The sequence below is a fragment of the Paroedura picta genome, chromosome 8 (assembly GCF_049243985.1).
Source record: "Paroedura picta isolate Pp20150507F chromosome 8, Ppicta_v3.0, whole genome shotgun sequence".
Classification (NCBI taxonomy): Eukaryota; Metazoa; Chordata; class Lepidosauria; order Squamata; family Gekkonidae; genus Paroedura; species Paroedura picta.
Window position 1 is genome coordinate 46,599,362 of NC_135376.1, and position 26,083 is coordinate 46,625,444.

The following is a 26,083-nucleotide window of genomic DNA, read 5'->3' on the forward strand; positions in this document are numbered from 1 at the left end:
AAAAAAATTCTTCCATTAGAAGTTCCATTGGGAATTCTTAAAAAGTCACAAGGCTGCTCTCCTTTGTGAGTCCCTAAACAGACTATAATCATGGACACTGCTAAACTCTTTAGAGGAAAGACAGGAGGAAACTAATGCATATGTTATTTCTATGACTGTTTCCGCATGGAGGAGTAGAACGTGCATGGCCTCCTGCTTGCAAAAGCAGGATGGTAAACCTCGCATTTGCAGCCCTCCACATGGGAGACCCCGCCTGCATTTTCTCTCTGTCCTGTTGCGGCTTTTTGCCTCCTGACGAGGCTGCAAAGGAAAACAAGCTGAACCTCTCCCCCCACCCCTTGGCTTGTCAATCACAGCAAGTCACCAATCACTGCACAGCAGTTCTCTCATAGCCTGCAACTTTCTTCCCCCCAAGCCCCCAAATAATGTTTTTAAAGGCACTTTGGCATTGCTATCTGGTAATGCCACAACACAGAAGCATTTTCAATAAAAAATTAACACTTCCATGTTGCTATAGAGTAATGGCAAAATGATACAGCATTCTCCACCCTTTTGGATTTGTGGTGTTTTGGACTCTATTTATGTCTGATAGATATGTGAGAGGCTGGAAATGGTAACTGGACCCCAATGAGTATGTGAACAGTGGGCTTAAAAACAAAGCATATGCACGGCTGGATGATCAGGAGAAGGCTGCTTCACCATGCACCCCCTCTTTCCCAGCTCATTCCCCACCTCCAGAAAACACAAATAGGACTGTGTTTTTCCTGACTGATTTGTGAGAGGCTAGACATGGTAACTGGACCCCGAAGATTAATTTTGTGTTAATGGTAGGCTTAAAAACAAGGAGCATGCATGCCTGGATGGTCAGTAGAGGGCTGCTTCATCACACACACCCTTTCACCCTACATTCCCTACCTCCAGAAAACACAAACAGAACTGTGTTTTGCCTGCCTGATTCCAAAAAGATTGTGGACACTTTAAAGAAGATTTTATTTTACCTTTTACAAAGTAATTTTGTGGTCCTGAAGCAACGTGGATTGCACCCTTCTTAAAAAAATCTTCAGAGCAGGAAATGGGGAAGGGAGGGTGAGTGCGAGGGTGGGACAACACTAGTGGGGTTGTCCCTGGATGCTCACCGATGGGATGCAAGATAAAAACTGGCAAATCCAGTTTTGGCAATTTCCTTCATCCCAAGGGAAATCTGGCCAAAACTCGAGCCAGACCCTAGGCAGCCTCGGGATGTGGAAAATGTCATGTGGAGAGGGCTCTAAAACCCGCCAGTAAATGAAGGCTGTCCAAAGGCAGATTCTTCATGTGGAAATAGTCTATATTTTCAGGATGTTTAGAAGCATGCATTAAAAAAGGGAGTTTCTAAGGATGATGGATGGCATATTAGTAGAATTCTGTTCAATGCTGCATGCTTCCATCTGTGTAGAAAGCATAGAGTTACTTCTCTTTGTTATTTTAATGAATGTAAGTTATGGAGTTAATTAGATACCTCTTAAATATTGTGATTCCGGAAAGAAGGTGCTTGTAGACTTCTGGCAGGAAGTAGTTTTAAAGATATTTATTTTAGAAAAGGAAAGGCCTAAGACAAATTTAAAGAGCTGCAAAGGACTAGAGCAGTGGTTCTCAACCTGGGTTTCGGGACCCCTTTGGGGGTTGAATGACCCTTTCATAGAGGTTGTGGCAGGGCAAGCAGCTTGGACGGGAGGGGGTGCCATCCACACAACAGCCTTGTGGGGTAGATAGAGATAGAGCGTTCATCTTTCTGGAGTAGCAGAAAAGAGCGAGATAGGCATGGTGAGACAAGAGGCAAAAATAAACTGAGAAATCCTGAGGGGAAAAAAACAATTTATATACAATCATGAACAATGGATCTTCACACATTGGTCAGTTTTGGTTTAATTTCTGTGAAAGAACACTTGCATAATTTTATGGTTGGGGCTCACCACAACATGAGGACTGCATTAAAGAGTCATGGCATTAGGAAGGTTGAGAACCACTGTTCTAGAGCAATCAGAGGGAGGAGAGATCACCTTCAACCAGCTGGTTTCTAAATTATTTTAATCATATTCTAAGTGAAATGTTCTTTGACTGCAGTAGTATTACAGTCCACTCTTTGACAAGTGGTCTATGCCTTGTCTTTTGCCATCTGCTTTGTGGACTACTTGTATTTTTAGTCAAAAAGAGTATGGAGGCAAGCAAAAACTAGGAACAGTATACACAAGTGATTTGGGAAGAGCACAAGAAATGTGATCAGTATACCAGATTAGAAGGGCTAAAGGGAAACCTCTCCTGAATAATACATTAGGTGCAAAGGACAAGCACCTGTGCTGAGTCGTCATCCTACTTAAAGTAGTTCTGGTTTTGTCTTTACAGCTTACCAGCCTTGGCATTTCTAACCTGCAAAGTACCTTATAAGCCTGATCTAATTAATCCTATTTTGTATTTTGCATTAGGACTCTCCAGCTTGCTTCTAGAAATAACAACTGATTAGGAGCAGACTTGTTGCCAGCAAGTAACTGTTTGTAGTTCTGCTGTTTTCCTTTCAGTAGATGCAGACAATTGGAAACAAGCATGGCAACAGAAGCCTGCAACCTGTATGAATCACAAAGTTAGTAAAATGGAGTTCATTGGCATGCTCTTCTACTACCTCCGGACATCTACATAATGTTCAAGATTGTATATGCAAAATCACTAACTTCTGAGCATCCTCCCCAGAAGTCCCAACTACAAAGTTTTAGGGCTATAGTTCTATGCATATTAGTAAACGTAATTGAAATGTGAGACTTAGCATTGATCTACACAAGAGAAATGTTGGACTGACGAATGCTGAAAAGAGAATGCCTAACTGAATAATACATCGGGTACAATAAAATGAGCCCTGTATTGGGTTTCTCCAGTGTAGGTACATTTTTGTCTTGAATATTTTAAAGCTAAAACATCCACATCCATGTGGAAAGTGAAAGTATTTACAAGCTCTTGTAATGCTCAGTAAGTATGTAGTAACAGCAATACAGGTGCATATAGTATGAGAGATTCTTGTCATTCTGAACTGTTGCTTCAATTTCTCTGATACACTGGACTTCTTACATTGTTTTGTCAGAGGAACCTTGCCCAGCCTGATTCCAGTGCTTGTGGATCAACCCCCAAGAAAATCAGTAGTAAGTTGAGAATGTGGGGGAAAGCCCTAAGTACCATAGTGAGGGACAAGCCAAAGATCAGAATTTTGGAGGAATTTTGTCCACTGCTTAGTGATTTGTTTTGCTACTCTTCTAAGAAGGTACAATTCAGTGGGACATATAGCACTTTTCTACTCTATAAAAGTTTTTCAGTTGCTATCGAAAGGTCATATTGTCATATAGACCTCAATGCACATCAATCCTAATATAACTGGTCTTAAGGACAACCCACATGTGTTGTGGATTTAGCCGATCATTTAAAAGCATTTCTTTCAGTTACAGATTGCAAACACATGAAATTGTTATTTATCCTGAAAGGTGCAGGCAGGGTCTCGGGAGGCGGTATGATGAATGACACAAGGCAGGAGTCTGGTGAAAGAAGCCTGAAGATCAGAAGGCACTTCTTTATTTTATATCTCCTCGTTAGCCAGTACAGACAAAGAAAAACACTTGCAAGCCCCTGTGTTCTAACGGGATTGGAATTTCTAGCTGCCGTGCCATATATGGCCAATCTAAGAAAACTGTGAGGTGATTGGAAGAAGTTTGGTGCACAGGTGTAGTCTAGGGAGGGCTAGAGGCAGAGGTAGATCATGGGGGTGTGGTTTGCCAACACCTATGTAGCGTGGTTTGCCAACACTTATGTAACCCAATCTCTACAGCAGGGTGCTGTGTTCCCCTGAAAATGCCTATCTCCAACGGTTGCTAGCAGATTTTATAGGTCATCTTTATATTTTTCTCAGCAGAGGTTTAGACCAACTCTGAGCTAAATTTCTTGGGAAGATGATGCAGCTGAATGGTTAAAATGCCCCTTTCCCCTCTGTCAGTCTGCTCCTGGGAATTGTGCATTTGGAGGCTACAAGACCATGCTCTCTCTTCCTCTTCCCACAACAGAGATCCTGTGAGGTAGATGGGGCTAAGAGAACTCTGAGAGAACTGTAAGTGACCCAAGGCCATCCAGCTGGCTGCATGTGGAGGAGTGGGGAATCAAATCTGGTTCTCAAGATTAAAGGCCACTTCTCTTAACCACTACACCTCACTGGCTCTAAGATATAATTCAGTCATTCACCACTGGATTCCTCAGGTTTAAAGAGAACAACAAGTCGCCAGACAGTTTAGTGCTATCTTACAGGGAAGAAGCAATTGATTGGGTTACAGTTGTTCCACAGCCTTTTCTTATGCGATCAAGGTCCAGAGCTGGCTCTTGGCTGCTACAGACATTGGATTCTGCTTCCTCATCATTGTTGAAAGCATACTAATTTTAATATTTATTCTTGATTATATAAACATGAGGCATTCTTCTTCCTGGGCAAATAAAGAAAATGGTATTTTGATGTTCAGCACCTTGATATTCTGTTGATGTTTCTATAATAACCCGGACAGTATGTTTTACAATGCAATTGTTTTGGGAAAAGCAAGTACACAAAGTACAGGAACAGAACCAGAAGCCAGGATATCTGGAAAGAAGGGTAACAACAAACATGAGGGTAACAACAAACATAAGTTAACTGCAGAAAATCATGTAATCTCCCACCATGATCCACCAGTTCCATTTGTTGTGAGCTGTGGTTTTTTAAGAACAAGAGTTTTAATGTGGAATTTAATCAAGTCAGCCATCTTCCATCCTGTGTCTCTAAAATTTGGATCCTGGATTTTCTGCACTAAATTTTATGGCAATACAACAACCCATCTCAAATTTATAGTTAATAAATGTTTTCAGCAAGACTCATTGTGTTCTCTAACCCAATAACTCTATGATCATAACCTTGGGCCATTTTTTTTACCTTCTCTTTGACATGGCATGTTAAAATGCTGGTGACATTTTGGGTGTTACTAGCTCATTCAGCGAAGGTCATGTGAAGTTCAATCTATTAGCAGTTACTTAGCTTATCTATGTCTGTTCCTGTTGGAAAGCAACTGTTCATTCTCATGCGTGAGCTCTGTGAAGTGCACTCCTCCTTCTTGGGATACCTATTACAATTGCACTTGGTTGTCTTCACTTGCATTTTTCTTACATGTCTTGCCTTTCTCTCTATGCTCCTGCCATCTTTTCATAGTCTTGAGTGCCTTTTTGTAACTGATATCACTTAAAATAAGCAGTGGCCTTTGCAAGATGTGCAATAAAGACATATACTGAGGTGCAGTAGTAATATAAAATTACTACAGAAGTGATCCTCAGTATAGCACCCATGGGTGCCACACATCTTACCAGTGTGCTTCATGGCATTCTTTTTTCCCTAAGCAAAGAGTCAGTTCTGGCTTTCCTCAACTCTGCTGGAGCAGAAGTTGCTTCAGAAGAGCCCAGGAAAAATCATCTTTGTGTCTTCATAGAGCATCAATTTCGAAACAGCTGCCTCCATCATAGGCTTGGATGCCAGTACCTGAAACCTCCCAAACTATTGTGATTGGCTGCAGCCTCTATGGCAAATGTGTTGTAGTGTTGCTCACTGAATAGTCTCAGTATTTTAAAAGTGCCCACATTTCTCCTCCATGTTTCTGTATTTCCTGGGTTTCTACTACTTGTACCCATTTTCAGATTGCATTTAGTTAATGGCAGAGACAATTACTTAACTTATTTCTTTAGTTCATAGATTCAGCTTCTCATAGAACCTGTAGTAATTCTTGGGTATTCCCAAAACTATTTTTTTTTAGATCATACTTTAAAAATACACAGAACATTTTCAGTTATGATAAAAAGGTAAAGGTATCCCCTGTGCAAGCATTGGGTCATGTCTGACCCTTGGGGTGATGCCTTCTAGCGTTTTCATGGCAGACTCAATATGGGGTGCTTTGCCAGTGCCTTCCCCAGTCATTACCGTTTACCCCCCAGCAAGCTGGGTACTCATTTTACCGACCTAAGAAGGATGGAAGGCTGAGTCAACCTTGCGCCGGCTGCTGGGATTGAACTCCCAGCCTCATGGGCAGAGCTTTCAGATGGCTGCCTTACCACTCTGCGCCAGAAGAGGCTCAGTTACGATACACAGGACTAATTTCAGAAATACCATTCTAGAATCACATAATACAAGAAAGAAAGAAAAATATTCTTTGACAGTCATCCAAGATATCCAAACTAAAATACTGCATATGCTTACCTGGGTATAAATTCTCTTGAACATAAAAGGATTTATTTATGTGAGTAAACATGGATAAGATTGTACTATAAATCCCCGTTTGTGAAATGCTAGTGCTAGAAGTAAAATGCTCACTTGTGACTGGACAGACTTCAGAGTTTAAATTTAATAAATTATAGTTTAGTGCTTCATTGGTGCTTCCCATCATTACTCATAGAACCTAAACTGAACAGTATTGTTGATATGTTCTTTGCTGAGAACAGGATTATCCAGGGATAACTTGTACCTATGTATACAGCATTGCACGTATACAGCAAAGCATAACAGGTCTGGCATTGTCTGCACTGGCTCCTTGGGTGCCCGAGAGGCTTTCTGATGGTCAAGTTCTTTAATGCTCCTAGGATTGTTGTCAGGTTTAAATGGAGGAGGGAAGAAACATGAATGACAGACCGAGTTCAACTGGGAGACTGATGAGAGAAAAATGAGAGAGAGAGCTTATCTTTCCTTCCTTTGACCAGTGCTCAATGGCAACACAGAGGCTGAATTGCCTACCTGACACCCACCATTTCTTTGGCAGACTACTTTTACTCAGGCCTGTCCACAATGGAAGTAGGAGGGAGAGTGAATATCCATGCCATGAATAGTAAAAGATCTCCCCTTGCCTTGGATTCTATTTGGGGAACAAAGCCAAAAACTGAGTTTTAACTTTTTCGTAATCATTGTTGAGCTGTTGCCTGTTGCCATAGGTCTCTTTGCCTTTCAGGAATAATTAAATGATCAAACATAACAATGGGTCTCAGGAGTATTGGTTTTCTGTACTGGCTTGTGTCCATACAGCTGAAAGATTATATCTGATTTGAGCAAGGCTTGGTTTGGTAACCTGAAAAAAAAAATCCACTGGTGGTCCCTACAGAAGAATCAGCTGAGAGATTCTATTGAAATCCACTTAAATCCATTTAAATATTTCTCACCTTTAAATCTTTCTGAAGTGTGTAAGGATATTCTGGAGCTATCTATCACTGAGCAGTTTTAGATCTTCCAATGCCGTTAATAGTGCTTCACACTTCAATTAGTTAGTTGATTAATAGTTAAGGATAAAATTTAATTGGTAATTATCAATTGTACAAAATGGCTTAATACAATATTAAAAACACTAACCCCTCTTCGTATTGCTCATTTTTATCAAGAAAAACAGATACCCATGGTCTGTGTTTATGACATTTGAATACAAACATGTAATTCTACATCCATTTAGTTTCTTCTGCTTAGTTCTAGTTTATGCTCCCGGAGGGTAATTGCAATTCTACATAAAACACTCTTCTGTAACATCTGTTGAAACCTGATTCGCTATAGTAATTTATCTAACATTTTGTGAACCTGCAACTTCTGTATTCAGTGCCACTCAGAGAAATTTTCCATTTTCCCAGAAATCTAATGTAGTTTAGTAAACTAGGTTATTTTTCTATAGCAAGCAGTGTCCTGGTAAGGATGTATCCAAGCAGAACATATGTATTTTTGAGGTTATTTTGACCCTGGTGTAAAAGGGAATAAAGAAATGAGTATTAAAGATGACCTTTCCTTCTTGTAGCAATTTCTTTTTAAATGGTAAGTTACAGTATTTCACATTTCCTTTATCTTACATAGTATGTATTTTAACATTTTGGCAATATTAGAACATATTTGAATTTAATAATTTGATACTTAATGAAATTATTTACAGTGCTATTCTAAGAACATTTTACTGGGGGAAAGCTTTATTGCATTAAATGTCTTGCTTTGGATTACTCGGTACATCAACTAAAACTTCTTTAGTTGGTTGACAGCTCTAATTATTAGATTTACAGTACAATCCCATATATGTCTACTTAGAAGTAAGCTTCATTGTGCTTCTTTCCAGATTAGTGTGCACAAGACTGCAGTTGAGTGGGAAAGGAAGAGGTGATAGACATCGAAGAGGGCTGGGAAAACTGATGAAATGGGGCTACTGTAATCTCTGACAATAAATCTGTTTTGCCAAATTGCTTGGAGTAGTTCCAGGGTTCATGACAGGGTTTTTTGGGCCATGAGCAAAAAACTATAATTGCGCCTCTTTTCCTCATTGTGATTATTATTGTTATTCATTTGATTTATATACGAAGCCGGTTCAGGACAGTATACAACATTAAACAAGACAATAGTATGAATTAAAATTTATTTATTTATTTATTACATATATAGACTGCTCTCCCCTGAGGCTCAGGATGGTTCACATGAAACCTAACAGAACTAGAAACAATATAGAGAAATCAATGGCCATAATTAACAGTAATAACAGAAAATAGCAAATAACAGAACAATAGTCCAGTAGAACAAAAGAGCAATTGTGAGAACAGTAATTCAGAATGGCAGCATACTGATATACAAATAGTTGTTCAGATCAGATGTTGCGTTTCATGGGAGGGAAGCTCAGGAGCCCAATGGAAGTTGTTGGTTCTGGTCAACCTCAACAAATTCCTGGCAGAAGTGCTTCCTTTTACAGCAGTGGTCCCCAACCTGCGGGCCGCGGCCCGGTGGCGGGCCGCGGCTCCTTCTTCCCTCCCCCCCGAAGCGAGAAGCTTGCCAGGCCACGAGCAAATCGGCCGCCAAGCGGCCGATTAGCTCGCGGCCCGGCAAGCTTCTCACTTTGGGAGGGAAGAAAAGCTTGCTGAGCCGCAAGCTAATCGGCCGCTTTAGCGGGCGATTTGCTCGCGGCCCAGAGGGGCTGGGAGGGGAAGCCACAGCCGCCTGCATGGCGGCGGCGCAAATGATGGAGAAAGTTCTGGCCCTGGTTGAGGTCAAGCAAGCTTCCTTGGGGCCAGAGACCACCAGCCAGTTGGAGGTAGCGGAGCGTAAAGCTTTTTGAGGAGTGTAGGCAGAAAGGTGATCCCTCAGGTACACTGGGACCAAACTGCATATGGCCTTAAAGGTGACTAGCAGAGCCTTAAGTCTGATCCAGAATTTGACTGGTATCCAGCGCAGTTGTTGAAGAATTGGCCGAATGTGGGACCTCCATGGTGTTACTGTGAGGATCCAGGCTGCTGCATTCTGGACCAGTTGTAGTTTCCAGATCAGTGTTAAGGACAGGCCTGCATAGAGCGAGTTGCAGAAGTCTGGTCTAGAGGTGACTGTTGCGTGGATCACTGTAACTAATTGTTCCGGGGCCAAGTAGGGTGCTAGTAATTTGGCTCAGCGAAGATGATAGAATACCAGCCATGCTACTCTCAGTACCTGAGCCTCCTTTGAGAGGGAGGCATAGAGGATCACACCCAGGTTCTTGACTGAATGAGCCATTGATAGTTCCACTCTGTCTAGGTTGGTAGGCATGCTTCTTTGCTTGGTCCCTTCTTGCCTAGCCATAAGACCTCCATCTTTGAAGGGTCGAGCTTCAGGAAGCTCTACTTGAGCTATCTTGTCACTGCTTCCAGGCAGCTGGCTAATACTTCTGGGGGAGAATCAGGGTGGCCATCCATTAGAAGGAAGAATTTAAATAACAATGTAAACCATTAACCCTTAAAACCAAATCTATAATTAGCAGTAGCATCAGTTATAGCATTGAATCTGATACAGCCACTTTCCATGGATCTAATTCCAGACTGAGATGTTATTATGAAGGATATTTTTGTATGGGGGCTCATTAGATGTTATAGGATCATGTCCTGGATCTCCTCCAGGACCTTATTCCACCAACTGAGGGCCAGAACTGAAAATGGTCTGCCCCTGTTTGAGACCAAATGTATTTCCTTGGAGCCAATAAAAATTATGAGTGTCTCTGAGAAGGAAAGTAGCCTACACACAAGCAGGCAATATAAGTGGGGTGCCAAGAAAACACACACATACAGAAGATGAAGGCAGGCCCACACATACTGAGGATGTGAAGAGAATCCCAGAGAACACACACACAATGGGTGCTGATGTTGGGCTTAAGAAAAACTGTAACATCAGGCTTTGATTTGGCACACTAGCTCCTAAAACAATATGCTCAATGTGATTTTTGTGTGTGACAAAGAAACTGGAAAGCAGGTAATAGGTCTGTCCAGAATGAAGACAAAGGCCAGGGTGGGACCTTGGAACTCTGAGCTGGGGAATACCTGGAGATTTGGTGATAGAGACTGTAATGGGTCTGGACTGGAGAGAGGAGGGCTGTTAGTAGGGCCTAATGCTATAGAGTCCACCTTTCAAAGCAGCCATTTTCTCCATCAGAACTGAAATCTGTAGCCTGAATTGTTATAATTCTGGGAGATCTCCAGGCCCTATCTGGAAGTAGCAGCTCTAGGCATGGATCTGGCATGACATGCAAAATTGTCAACATCCCTAGAACCTTTTGAACTGTCTGCTCTGCTCTTGCTTATTTAAATTCAGGTACTGGATATTAAAGGCTGACTGTGTAATGTATTTGGTAACTATGGGGTTAATTGTGTAAGCTCTGTGTTTCCCATGCTCTGGAAATTTGGGTGGGAAAATGGATATATAACCTGTTGATTTCTGTTTTGTTGTTGTTGGTTGATGGAGTTCTGTTGTTGATGGTTGCATTTAACAAAGGTTCCTAGAGTTGCTTAGTGTGTCTCCTCACTACTTTTTAGACTGTGTAGTCTATTTCTGTTTGTATGTTTGTGCATATGCAGTCATGAGCTTATGTGCCTCCTGTTACTGAAGTCATTTTGGTGTTTTTTTGAGGCTGTTTTCTGTTCCCTGTGATTTAAGAAAATGCTCTATCAAAGGATACACATGTAACTGAATAATGGAGGTGCACAAATGTCAATAAAACTTTGGTATGTAATTTTAGCCTCAAGTCAGGACTATTTATCTTGAGTTCCAATTTAAAAAATAAAAATAAGTTGCTTAAAAAAAAAGTTGCCTGCTTGGTTGCATTATTACCAATAGGCATTAAAGAATCATAGGATTTAAAGAGACCAAAAGGTCAGCTTCTGCCTGCAGGGCAAGATTGGTTGCATGTCGCTTTCTCTTTTCAAAATGTAGGCCACACTGTGTCACAAACAAGAGAACAAAAAATATATCTGCAGAGCAAACTTATTTAAATGTCTTTTAATATCATCCTTGTAGTTGGCTTAGGCAATTCACAATTAAAAAATTAAAAAGCAAAACAAAAATGAAACACAAGAGGTATGGACAATAAAGGCTAAAAGCTCAATCACTAATAAAACCAGTCAATAAATTTAACCCAATCTCCCCTGGGGAAAAGGGCTGCTTTGTAGGGTAAACCATTATTTCCTACTCAGGTTCCCAGGCTGCACCCCCAAATCTTCAAGAATTTCCCAACCTGAAAATAGCAATCTTACTCCCTTCCACTTAAGCCTGTTCTGCTGCAGCCTCCTTGTGGCCTTTGGGTAATCAGCACACAAAGAAATTGAATATAAAGTTTAGGGGACAGTAAAAGCCTGAACGGCCCGGAACAGGCTTTAAACAAACAAGAGTACCACAAAAAAACAGTGGGATGCATTACAAACACTTTGGAACAGTATTTTAGAAATGGAAAGGCAGAAATCCCACACCTTTATTAACCCTTGCCAAGCCAAAAAGCCTCCAGAACACCCCGGAACAGGTCAGAATGGGAATTAAACAAACAAGAACAATGCAAAAAACAATGGGATGCATTACAGATACTCTAGAACAGAAATTTTAGAAATGAAAAAGTGGAAATCCTTCACCTTTATTAACTCTTACCAGGACAAAAAGCCTCTGGAACACAAAAACCAGAGGAATGCATTACAGACACTCAACGGCAATATTTTAGAAATGAAAAAGTGGAGCTCTCACAACTTTATTAATCCTTTCCCAGCCCAAATGCTTCTGGAACATCCTGGAACAGGCTGGAACGGGCATTAAACAAATAAGTACCTAATGAAGAAGATGTCATCCAGAAACCATGCATAAAAATTAACAAAACAATAATATGGATTAATTTCTAAATTGCTAGCTAATTAAGTTCCAATTCTAACATAAATAAATTAGCAACTATTACTTGTAAACATGATCATATGATTTAAGATTCTTTGATCTGAAGACAGTTTTTCACAAGATAAGTCAGGAAACCAACATTGCTAAGATTTTGCCCTAACTCAAAGCATTTTTTCATTTCTTGTTTGTGTTCCTTAATACCTGGGGGTTTGAAAAACATTTATTCATTCATGCACATGAGGCATTTGGCTATATATACTAGGGCTCCAAAGTGCCCTCTTTTTCAAATTAAAGATGTTGGTCAAACACCCATGGTTTGCCCATCATACTTTAAAGACCATGTCATTCTTAATGATGACATCATGACTGTGATGTTTCACACTAAGTTGGTATATGCCATATCTGTAGATGTAATTTTTATTAGAATCTCACCTACTGGGCTTGTCCTCACACAATTTAATAATAAGGGTAATCCTCAGTGATTGCCAATTAGCCCAACTAGAATTTATTATGGTCCTAATTAAAATAACTAAAACCTAAAACAATGCTGGAACCATGACACTTTCCAGGGCTCAGGACTTTCTCTCAAGGTTTAGGAGATTCCAGAAGACAGAGAGGATGAGCTGGAAGAGGGTAGGGTCCAGGGAGGAGAAGGACCTCAGTGGGGGTATAAAGGCATAGGGATCATCCTCCAAAGAAACCATTTTCTCCTGGGGAATTATCTCTGTTGTCTGGAGTTCAGTTGTAATGCTGGGGGATATCCAGGCCCAACCTGGAGGTTGGTAACCCTCCATAACCCCCAAGCTATCCTATTTCTGTATAAGACATTCAGTAAGGAGAGACATTTGAGAATCCTTTGGATTGTATAAAGCGGGGTACAAAAAATCCCTCCTCCTCCTCTTTCTTGGAATTGTATTCTTGTGCAGTAATGAATTTTTATGGTCTTCTGATAATGCACTGATATTCCATAGGTAAAGGGCCTTTCTGTTGTTTTCTTACATCAGTTTCCTCTCTGATAACTGTAGAACCATGCTATGTGACCTTGGGTATTAGCGCTTTAAAATACACTCAGTGCAGACTTTAACAGTTGTAGCAATCTGGTGAATTAAGCTTGTGTGCAATTAGATGGGCTCCCTTGTCTTAGAAGTCCTTTTAACTGCTTATCTGAACACTGTTTTATTTCATTCTGCTTTGCTTTTCTACCAACTCTGCAGACAGTTGCTCACTATCAGATAGAACAATGTTAAGGGCAGGACTTCAAGCATTTGGTGAGGCCTATCTGAAGATGTGGCCCATATTCTGTTCCATTATGGATAGCTCTTATAAAAGAAGGCAGAATTGACCTCCAAACAAATAAGTAAGCTGCATTCAGCATTAACCTGAAAAGCCAATGTGGAATAGTGATTCAGGTGGTAGACCAGGACTCCTGGGATCTGATCCCTCCTCTGACACTGTGCTAACTAGATGGTCTGGGGCCAGTCATGCCTCTTAGGCTAACCAGGCTCATTGTGAAGGGAAAAGGTGAGGGGAAACCATGTATGTATCCCTGAGTTCTTTAAAGGAAGGCCATGATAAAAAAAAACCTTCAGTTTGTTGAAGCACCCACATTTGGGTGTCACTAGCAGAAAGCCTCTTGTGGCGCAGAGTGGTAAGGCAGCAGACATGCAGTCTGAAGCTCTGCCCATGAGGCTGGGAGTTCAATCCCAGCAGCCGGCTCAAGGTTGACTCAGTCTTCCATCCTTCCGAGGTCGGGAGTACCCAGCTTGCTGGGGGGTAAACGGTAATGACTGGGGAAGGCACCCCGTATTGAGTCTGCCATGAAAACGCTAGAGGGCGTCACCCCAAGCATCAGACATGACCCGGTGCTTGCACAGGGGATACCTTTACCTTTACCTAGCAGAGTTAGACAGAAGACTTCCAAAAGCAGGCAGCTTTCAATAGCATTCCAAAAGGGTGGAACAGAACTGTGTTGCACAAGTCACAACCTGCTTCATGTTCATTACAGATGGACTTCAGTTTGTAAGTAATGTTTGAACAGAACCTAAATTTGATATGTCCTCCTCAACCTGTAAGGCTGCTTCACATATTACATAAAAAGTACAATGTTTTGAGTACTTGGAGTAGGCCACAAATAAGTGCTTCTACGTGTTACTGTAGAGATATACCTGCCAGGGATTGGTTGTTGCTCCTGGTCGGCCCATAATGCACAGGCCATAATGCCCATGCTGACGATGACAGCACTTTGGGGAAAATCCCCAATAATGCTTGCCACCGCCACCAGCGTGGGTGCATCCCAGCCCAGGGCTATGGAAGGCCCGCGTTAAGCAAATGCAGGAACTTCCGCAGCTTCCTGGGTATGCCGGGGGCCAGCAGGGGCTGAGGCAGGCCGGCGCTTGCATAATCGTCAGCACCGGGTCTTTCGGCCTGCCCAGGATCAACCTACGGTGTCCCTGTAGGGACACCACATGCCCTTGTGGGCTCCATGGAACCGTGGAGCTGGCAGGTGCGACCCCCTGCACCCACCAGTGGAGGGGGCCTGCCCCCCCGCCGCTTCAGCTTACCTTGGCTGGCAGTGATCCAGCCCTCCTGGCCCCGGCATAAAGCACGCGCGCTACACTGGGGCAGCCCAGCATGCCCCGCCCCTGTGCATACACGGGGAACGGCGGGCATCGTGCCCAGCCGCAACGGCACAGAGGCAGCGCAGGGTAGCTTCCGCCGTGCATAAAAGATCGTCAAGTGAACATTTGTTGAGGGTTCCAAGTTTGCCACCATGTCATAAGGAAAACAGACTACTATCTTAAACAACCGTAAAAAGTTACTCGATTTAGGATTACATCAAATAAATCATTATTTGTCACATCTTTGCTTCCAATCTGTGTACGATAAGGCCTAGGCAGATTAGTGTCAGTTTAATTCTGAATTTTAAGTTATCGTAATTTAGATTTTAACATATGTATTTATATCATTGTATGTTTTTAATTATATATAAATCATCCTGAGCCCTTGGAGAAGGTCAGTATATAAACACAAAAATAAATAAATAAATATAAAGCATCCACTATGATGTAAAATTGAAAATGGTGTGTTTTAAAGTACGGGCAATCAACCTGTGGTCCTCCAGATGTCCATGGACTACAATTCCCATGAGCCCCTGCCAACATTTGCTGGCAGGGGCTCATGGGAATTGTAGTCCATGGACATCTGGAGGACCACAGGTTGACTACCTCTGTTTTAAAGGAGTAGATTTGTTGTTCAGGAGTTTATCTCCCAAAGGACTCTCAATATAGTTTTCCTTTGTTATAGCACAAATGGTTGTGGACTAGAATCTACTTAATCAGGCACATTAAAAGTATATGGTTTGTTATACACTAGTTTGGCATTGCCATGATTCTTTCATCTCTATTTTGATTGAAACTCCAGATGACATGTAGTCAACCCACTGCATCCCACTACTTTTTGCTTTGTTTCCCACCCTTTTGCAGACCTGACTTGATGGTGGTGTTATGGTTTCTTTGAAACTGTAATTGCAGTGCCAGGCTGTCTTGTGTGGAATGTTAAAGCGCTGTTGAGCCTTTTCAGAGATACTTTCTCTTTAACATTTTTTGTCTTCATCTTCTCTAATTAAATACTTCCTATTCTCTTATGTACCTCCCCTTCTGTTGAGATCATTGATGAATCAGTTGTAAATGACTGAGTCTTGTTCTCCTAGGTTAAGATGACCAGATTGTCCCACTTTTGGAGGGAAATCTGGGTGCACCTGGCAAATTGTACTTGTGTTGAAATTTAAAAATATATATTACAATACTATTTTTGCATTCTGTGCATTCTATGAAACTTTTTGTTGCTCCATATAGACCCAATTTTAAATCAAGAACACCCCCTCCCCGGGTCAATGGTGTCCCTCTTTACCAATGTTAAAATCTGGTCACTTTATCCTAGGTGAGAGGTGGAACTTAAGCTGTTCTGTACTTTTTAGTAATCCAAATAATTCAAGCCTTTAAAAAACTGTTATTTCACAGAGTGCTGTAGACAGCAGTGCTTAAGTTCCCCTCCCCAGAAACATCAGACATGCTCCAAGGTAGCACAAGCCATTTGTCGATGATCTTGTGCAGTGAATGTCCCAGAAGATTTGGCAAACCAAGAGGGATTGGGAATGAAATATACTAAACGCAAAGAAAGAATAGGAAAATTGAAGAGTGAATGAGATCTTTGTGGAAGGAAGCTTATTTCTTGTCTCTTGTCTCTGGATTTTTGTGGGAGAAAAATGCGGCATTGTGATGTATGGAGTCCCTTTTTCAATTCTACTTGCCAATGAATACATAAGTGTATAGAACTGCCCCTTATAATTTATGTCACAGAAAATATTATAGTCTTTAAGGAGCCACAAGACTCTTTGTGTTGAAAAGAATATAGATATATGGTTGCTATTCAGTGGAACAAGAACTGTTTACTTCTTTACATGAATGGTCCCCAAGTGGACATAGCAATTGCAGAGCCTGGTTCAAGGACTGGAAAGATTATGGGAGCCTTCTGCCTACAGATCTCAAATATGTCTGAGCCCTGGAACAGAAATTAATGTTAGTTGCTGTGAAGCAAATAATAAGACTTTGATTTTTGACACAGGTGTCCTAGAAAGCAGTTTTCTTCACAAATAAGATATATTTAATGTTTTTTCTGTTGAGAACAGCACATGGTAGGGAAGTAGGGCAAAGAAAATCCCCAATGATTGGGCTTAACAGCTGGGAAGATAAGGATGCCAGTTCAGGGTTGGGAAATACCTGGAGATTTTGGGGGTGGAGCCTGGGGAGGGCTAGGTTTGGAGAGCCTGAAGACCAGTTGTTATCCCAGCCACCACCTGGAAGTTGGAAATCCTAGAGTGACCATTTAGGAAGGAAGTAAATCAGAAAGAGGAACTATCTCCCCTTATTAAGCCCTATGAACTATTCTACCACTTAGTTCTGAGTATCTACTGTGTCCATGCTGCAGTCTGTCTACACTGTTGGAATGAGAGAGTTGATATCAGTGGTGTAGACAACTTGTTTCTGGTGTAAAAAACCCTTTTGTTTAATGGCTGGTGGCTTGACACAAGTGTTACTGATACACTGTTAATATACACATAGTTAACAATCATGCTGGAATCAACTTGCCATTAGCTGGAAGTGGGCTGCCAAAGATCCACATCACAGTTCTAGGAACCTAACAAGGTCATAGTCTAAATTGAGGACTAAGATATCTGCTCGGCCAGCTGGTCAGTATCTCCAACTGCTGTTGTTCTTACACTTCTCTGTTCTACAGGCAATATCCTCTCCCCTCAGCTGCACTGTTCATTGATGGGAAAAGGACAGACTTAAAAATAAAACATAGACCACTGACACCCTTATTGTTCTATGCACCAGCAAAATTTTGCCCTTATGACACATTCCATTTGTACTACAAAATGCAATCTAACATTAGATTACTCTAATCACAAATGAAACCAAGGATTACTCTAATCACAAATGCAACCAACAAGGATTTTCTCTCCTCAATTCACACTGATATTCCCACAGATTAGCATCTTCATTGTTCAGGGCAGTAGAAACTCAGGTGTTCAGATTTTCCTCATTCTTTCTTTCCAGAATAAAGGAGGATAATAAGTAAACAACTCTGCCTTTAAAGCTTTAGCTTTCAGTCCTCTCGTACTAGCACCTATTCTGTCTCCAAGACTAGAACTAACCTCTCACTCATACTAGCTCCCTATTTGCCCCATCCTTATACTCTGAGATACTGATAAATGCTGCAGGATCCTTATGCAGTCTGTAGATCCAAATAAAAACTTTGCTGCTACTTCAGTGTTCACCGATTTGGTTCAAGTCAGCTGCTGCAGAAAATTCTCTGGGAAGTGTGAGGATGAACTGATGTTGTACAATGAAACCCCGGATGATCCTTTTTCAGATTAGGCAACTCTCTTATGAGTCAGTATTTTTGAGGACAGAAAATTTGTTAAGAAAGGTATGTATTCCAGGAATATTGATATTCCTTCATGTTGCAATTTCAGTCGACTTGGGGAGAGATGAAATGTGTGAACTGAGCAATTATCTGGCTAGTATGTGTTCTCTTCACATCTTATGTCTGTAGATACATATTATGAGGCTGGAAATGAGAGTTTCACAAAGGCATGTCAGAATAATGGGGGCAATAATTCATGTTGCCTACACTTTCCCAAATATTTACCCTGATGAAATGGGCTCCTAATGACCAGGATATCCTGCTGTTATCTTTGGGTGAAAACAGGACAGCATCGTCTCCAAGTCATACGCTCCTTTATGTTATCTTGTTGTCTTAGGTTGTGCAAAGATGCAGAAAGGAAGCTGGGGTTCAAGCTGGCAGATGGAGGAATGAGGGGTTTCAGGGCTTGGCCAAGGATACATCCCATGTCAGGGCTTGGACTATACTTTGAACATTTTGTACTAGTATAAACTGATTGAGGATAACATGTTGATGTGGTCTTTCCAAGGTGCTTGTTTACTCTGGGCTTGCACCTAAGCTATATGTCCTCTACCATGCCCTATTGGGTCTCCTTGAATATGTGCACATACATACACATAGCTGTGCTGGCAAGCTCATCCCAGTAGTCTTTGAACGTCTAAGGTCTAACTATCACTTTCTTCAGTGGCTTAATTCTCATTTCAATTTTCATTGGCACTTAAGTCCCAGCAGCTCCTGGAAGCAAGGGGTAGGGAAAACTGGTGAAAACATCATTTTGCAAATTCTAGGGTAGGTTTATCCATCTTCAGGCCAGGCCTTGAAATGCTCTCCAGATTACAGAAAACAATTCCCATGAAGAAAATGGTTGTGTTAGATGTGAACTATAGAGCATTATACTCTGCTGAGGTCTCTCCCCAAACCTTGCCCTCTTCAGGCTGTATCCAAAATTTCCAGTTTTCCCAACTTGAACCCCTTTCCTATAATAAAATAGAGGGCTAGAAGTTAGTCTGTTGCAGCACAAGCAGGAGTTCTGTGGCACCGTAGTGATGAACAAAACTTTTTTCTAACACAAGCTTTCATGGCCCAGTTCTTCCCATGCAATGAGTGGATCCTCACTGTGCAGTCATTTCACGTAAGAGGTATGGAAATAAACAGCAGAGTCAGGTGGCCACGAAATGCAGGCAGACAAGGTGAAATAGAATTATGTAAAATTCATACCTAGGTCCCCAAAGATTATTTTACATAAAATGTTTGTACTCTGTAATGTACCCTAAGACTCCTGTTTGTTTTTAACAAAGCAAGCATTACTTTTTTCCATGCAGAAAAACATAAACATTGGTCCAATGCCAAGCAACCTGTTAATGCTCAAATGACTAACAGGTATGCCCCATTTCCTGATTTCGAGAAATGTTAGACAAGTAAATGTCGACCATATTCAAACATTTGTTACTGTGTCACAGTATCAATTTTATAGACAGGACATACCATGAAAATTGCTATCTCCACAGTAGCTGGAAAAGAGAGACAAGATGGATGGCATAGTGTAGTGTGTAAGAGAACAAGGCACAAGACAGCAAGATTCCCATTCAAATGTCTGAATTTTATAGTTTCCCTAGAATTTAATGTTGTCTTTTTGTACTATTTCCTTGGAACTTAAAGAAAAAGTATGCTTGGGGAGAGGATAGTCTAGGTAGCTTAAATATTTCAGTGGGACCCCATGAGCCTGAAGGCATATGTTTTTAACAAGCTTTTAAAAATATCTATGGATGACTTTCAAAGTTGGTATAAATATTGTTAGTTCCTCGTGCTTTCACGAGGGGCTTATCAAAGAATTTAGGCTGCTCAAAGAATTTTGTGAAAGGGGACCAGCTCAAAGAGGGGGCAAAACAACAGCTACAAACATATGAGGTAATAGTAGCCAAAGGCACAAGAAGAATAAAAGGTCTTTTAAAAGTAGTTAAAATTAGAGGGAAAGGAGGCCCATTAATAAATGAGGAAAGGGACAAAGTCAATTAGTCTGGCTGTTAAAAGCCAGTCTCCAGACAAAACACTGTGTGTGTAGTACTTGACTTGCAGGAGGGTTTCTTGGGCTCATAGATGATGCATACACATTTTCGTTGGCTTAAACAAGGCCACAGCTTTATTGTTAACTCTGCAGGAGTGTTGGCACAGCATGGGAGAGGGAGCCTGACTGTTAGTCACCTGACCACAAGAACCCAGACCTTAGTGGCACTTTGGGGCCCACACGTTTCCCTCGCTGGGACCCCTTGCCACTAAGATCCTGTTCAAAGCAAGCATCCTTACTTTCAGTTGAGCCCTTCCTTCAGGTTTCACTTTCTCACATACTTCCAGACACCATCTGGCTTCTGGATTCCATGGGCCAAAACTCAAGGAGTCCTTTTGAATCCTTTGTTTGCCTCTGTACAATGCTGCAGTTCCAGTTAGAGAAGTCACGTTTCACACAGGGGCTTCCAACTGCTTTGTTCTTGAGTAATTCAACAATCCTTAGCATTGTATTGGGTCTTCATTGTGCAATAAACTATTGATGAATCAGCATTTTCCCCTGCTTCCAAAGAAACAAACATATTGATTTCTAGTTGCAGGGGCCACTCTGTGTTAAAAAGAATCCTGTACAAATGTATAATCAAATTATTAATTTATAGAGAATCCTGTCTCACTCTCTCTTTAATAGACATAGGTCATAACTCTCTTTGCATAAGATTGGTTTGATAAAAAGCCATATACATTTACAATATGAAAAAGAATCCAATTGCATCTAGGAGGCTTTGCATATTTGCAAAACTGTATTTATACAACCAAGGTGTTTACAAAGAACATTTGACAAGGGAGATATCAAAGTAAGAAGAGAAAGGTAGGTAAACAAGGAACCACTATGTGTTGAGTTTCATGTGTTGAGGCTTAGTCTTAGTATAGAAGGGGAACTATACATATTAAATTAAATATATACTAGATAAAATAAGTTGTGAAGTGGTTAAAACAGATAGCAATGCAAAATATGTGCTGATATATTCTTGTGTTTGAGTTATGTTGGGTATGTATTTCTTTAACAAGCCATTGTGGTTCTTCTTTTAGCATTCTTTGATGCCACAGGGAAAGTCTATTTTTCTACGTATTAGTCTTGTCTCAACTACTCTTACAGTGCAATTTTAAAGAGATACACTCCAGTCTAAGCCCTTTCATTTCAATGGGTTTAGACTGGAATAACTACATCTCCTTTGAGGCTGCAGAGCATGGACAAACTATGGTTAGCAAAATATAATAAGAAATAGATAAATTCTTGCTCTAGCATTTCTAGGGTTGGAAGGGAATTGACTCTATTCATGGAAGTAGTTTGTGATAACTGGGAATCTGAACTTAATCTTCCTTGGTTTCAAATAAATATTTATTTATATTTTTTCCAGTTTATTACCCACCACTTCCAGTTACTCACTGGCTTGAGGCAGGTTATAATGCTTTAAAACCCCATAGTAAATATATATAAATGATCCCACTCCCTTAAAACCCCTGGCAGTATTTGATCCAAGCCATCTCCACCCATTTCCTGTAGCTCAAGCTATGCATCCTGTGCCTCAGGGGAAAAGAAAGTATGTATGGGGGTCAGCATGTTGTCCCAGCTGAGGCAAGGAGGGGCACATGGATCTTAATTGCCTCGGCCTCAACCAAATACCTGGTGGAAGAGCTCCATCTTACAGGCCCTGCAGAACTGTGAAAGCTCTTAGTTTTTCCGGGAACTCATTCCACCTGGTCAGGGCCAGGGCTGGGAAGGCCCTGGTCAAGGCCAGGCACACTTCCCTTGGGCCAGTGACCACCAGTAGGTTTGCACCCACTGAGCAAAGAGCCCTACAGGGGACATAAGGTGATAAGTGGTCCCTCAGGTATGTGGGGCCCAGACTGCAAATGGCCTTGAAAGTCAATACCAAAACCTTAAACTTGATCTGGGATGCTACTGGCAACCAATGTAGCTGCCTCAGCATCAGCTGGATATGGACCCTCCAAAATGTCCCTGTGAGGACCCTAGCAGCTGCATTCTGAAATACACATCAGAGTTAACATATACGTTCAGAGACCAGTGGCCATGGTATGCCTCCACATTGACTTTGGAATCTGTTTGTAAAGTTGTATCTACTTTTTTTCTAAAGCTGTAAAAGGTACAATGAAAGGGATGGTTCAGACATGCATGATCATCACTAAAGATAAAGGTATCCCCTGTGCAAGCACCGAGTCATGTCATCACCCTTGGGGTGATGCCCTCTAGCATTTTCTTGGCAGACTCAATACAGGGTGGTTTGCCATTCCCTTCCCCAGTCATTACCGTTTTACCTCTTAGCAAGCTGGGTACTCGTTTTAGCAATCTTGGAAGGATGGAAGGCTGAGTCAACCTTGACCCGGCTGCTGGGATCAAACTCCCAGCCTCATGGTCAGAGCTTCAGACAGTGTGTTGGCTGCCTTACCACCCTGCGCCACAAGAGGCCAATCATCACTAGACTCCTATAAAATCCTATGATGCCTTATATGTCTGACCAGTCTCATTGATATCATGTGTGGATGTATCACCAGATAGAATTACTTTGTCTCAGCCATTCCACAGTCTGAAATGCAATATAAATTTGTGCACGTGTCAGTGAAGCCCGTGACTATTGTGTCATAGGTGTGCTTGGAATATCATGTAACATACGTTCACAAAATACTGCAGTATTGAACTAATCAGCTTCTGAAAGCCTTACATACACACTTAGATTTCTTCTGAAAACTTTTACATACGTTAATTTGCATCTCCTTTTAAAATAATGAGATAATTGTTATTACTTTTATAAAGGATGGGATAGCTCCAGGAAGCAGGCTTGCTGGATCTCTCTGTGCACATATTTGTACTCTTGTTTGGTGCTGAGGCTGCAGATTTGTTCCTGCAGCAGAACTAGACTTAAGGAGGAGCTGTGAGTGCCAAGAAACTGCAGTAAAATGCAGATTGCACCAGAGAGAAAGGTTCGGAACATATAGGTTTAGTTCAACAACAGTAGAGTTGTTTTAGGGTTTTAAAACAACTAGGAATAAGAAGCATACTAAAAGCTTCTCATCTTTTAGTATGCTGTCCTATTCTCTTGATTTTATACTTAACTTTATAGGGACAAATACTTCCTGATACAAGTATAATTCCAGTGTAAGAGGATGATATCTACAGCTAGTGCAGCTGAGTATCATAAGCCAGAAACATATTAATATGTACACAAAATAGATTTTAAATAAATATTATAAATAAAGGTTTAAATTGAATTTCAGTTTTGACTATTCCATGTTTTCATAACCAGTGGCATGCTTGCCATGGTCATTTTGCCATGGTCTGTGTGGATACTTAGAATAATAAGCAGACTACCATAATGCTCACAGTAAATATGGCAAATTATTGTTAGGTGTGAAGTCGTGTCTGACCCATAGAGAAAGCGGTCTCACAAAAGGTTGGGAGACTCAGAGATGCTGGAAGCTATTTCCAAATGGCTCTCCTTGAACAGCCAGAGCTGACGACTCTTGGGATCTTCAGAAGTGCTTCCTGCTCCATGGAGGTGGAAAATCTAGCCGGAAAAGCACAGTAAAAGTGCATTATCCAATGTGTGCAGAATGGGCCAAGATTTCCTTCTCCTTTGGGTACAGTTCCTCCCTGCTTGCCACCAGAAGAACACAGTTAGTCGGCTGGATCTTTTTTCTCTTTACAAAATTGTTTTCATTCTGAATATAACTATTCTTTAACCAGACAGTGCTCTGCTGCTTTGCATATTTAAACTCTGCCGTCACTCTTGCCAAGATAAGGTTGCCAACTCTTAGTTGGAAAATACCTGGCGATTTTGAGGGTGGACCCTGAGGAGGGCAGGTCTTGGGTAGGGGGGAGACTTATAGAATCCACCTTCCAAAGTGGCCATTTTCTTCAGGTAAACTGATCTCTGTTACCTGGAGAACAGTTGTAATCCCAGGTTATGTCCAGCTGCTACCTGGAAATGGGTAATCCTGTGCTTAGCATGCCTTGTGGACAGGATCACCGTGAATCAATGGAATTTTCTTTTTTTCTTGTTATTCTAACACAGAAAAGTTATGTTAATCAGATACCTCAGCAGCATTTTGCCAATTTACATGTAAAAGTCTTAGAGCCAGGATAGTGTAGTAGTTTAAGAGTGACACATGACTCATAGCTTAATAATAAGAGAGGAAATTACTGATGCCAGGTTCAGATTAAAAGGCTGGTGTGGAAGCATCTCAGCTGCTCTTACAGTTCAGGCAAGCAATCTGTGCTTCTTGCCAGTCTGGGTGTCAAAATAGGTGTACAAATTGAAGTTCTCCTCATTTGCACAAAATTTCTTAACCAATGCATAAACATCCTGCATTTCCCAGGGTAGCTCTTTGTCCATCAGTTGTGTCACTGGACCAGAAGGAGTTCAGTTGGCTAATTGGTTCTGATTGTCCTGAAATTTGGACACTGGCCCACAGACATAGGTGGTGCTAGCCACTCTGACAGATTGGTGTGTTAAACCTGGCTTTGGATGTTGGGGAAGTTACTAAAGACATACTCTGTTTTTTAAACAGGAGTGCTGATGCTCAGCTCATAAGCCATTTGTTCATTCTTACTGTTCCTGGTGTAAAGTGAAATCTGTCGCCTCTCAGCCAAAGCATTCTGCTTTCTCAGTGTGCTACTATCATTGTTACACTCATGTTTCTACTCTAAGAGTCATTTTGAAGAGCTGCTTCTAAACATAATTTCTTTTGTCTTTATTTATTCTTTACCATTAATGATCAAGATGCTTTACACTTTTGTAAGTGTCTATAAACCATAAAACTTACTTCTTTCTGCCCTGCTTGCCTGAGCTGTAGATAGCAGAGATCAATTGAACAATATATTTTTTTGTTTAGTATATTTTATCCTGCTTTCTCCCTATGGGGACCCAACATAGCTTTTAAAAAATAGTAAACACATCCTATTGAAGCATCACAATGAGATCCTGTTGCTGAATTAACGTTTACATTTAAAACATTTCCCTAATTGTATTATGGCACAATAATGATAACAAAGGAATTATGACTGCAATTTCTCTAAACTTGATGTCCACTGTGTTGTCTGTCAAGGGCATGTTATATTTGGAAGGTCAGTGTGAAGTTAGCTTGATTTTATGTCAGAACGAGTGAATTTCCCTCATTTCATTGCCTTGTTTCAGCTTCTCTTGTTGTACTGTTCACCTTCTCCTTGATTTTCAGTTCAACAAAGTGAATGTCTAAAATTAATTCCAGAATTGGACACTGAGCAGTTTGCCATAGCATTCCAATCCTTCAGCTCATATATCAGGGAGAAAATTTGTTACTACTGTACACATGCAAACTGACAAAGCATTGTGAAAAGTAACCTTGCTGTGATTGCGTAAATGATTGGTATCAAGTTTTTAAATGTATGTTGTGTAATGTTGTGCCAATATGTCCTCCCACACACAAAAACACCACACAAAAATAATTCCAGTACAAGAGACCACGTTAAACTGTGCTTCTGCTATGCACCCATGCTTACCAGAAATGAAGGAACTGAAAGCAATAGCAAAACATGTGTGCACAATGTTTCATATAGAATTTGGAAGTTTTAAAAATGGTACCCATAGATCAGGAGTAGGCAAACTGTGGCCCTCCAGATGTCCATGGACTACAATTCCCATGAGCCCCTGGCATGCTGGCAGGGACTCATGGGAATTGTAGTCCATGGACACCTGGAGGGCCACAGTTTGCCTACCCCTGCCATAGATAATGGTTCCACTGTAGAATCAAGACTGAATAATTTGGAATTTGAAAACCCAGGAAGAGATTTGGATGAAAATTTTGGAAGTGTCCCTGATTTTCTGTTGTGGTAAACCTTGGGTGTGTTTCTGGGGAACGCTAATCCAA

General features: G+C 41.1%; 1 protein-coding gene across 2 annotated transcripts in view; it reads left to right on the forward strand.

Annotated features, from left to right (window-relative positions):
* The window catches only part of NEURL1 (neuralized E3 ubiquitin protein ligase 1), a 160,358-nt gene that overhangs the window by 49,607 nt on the left and 84,668 nt on the right, over window positions 1-26,083 (forward strand). The window lies entirely within an intron of this gene.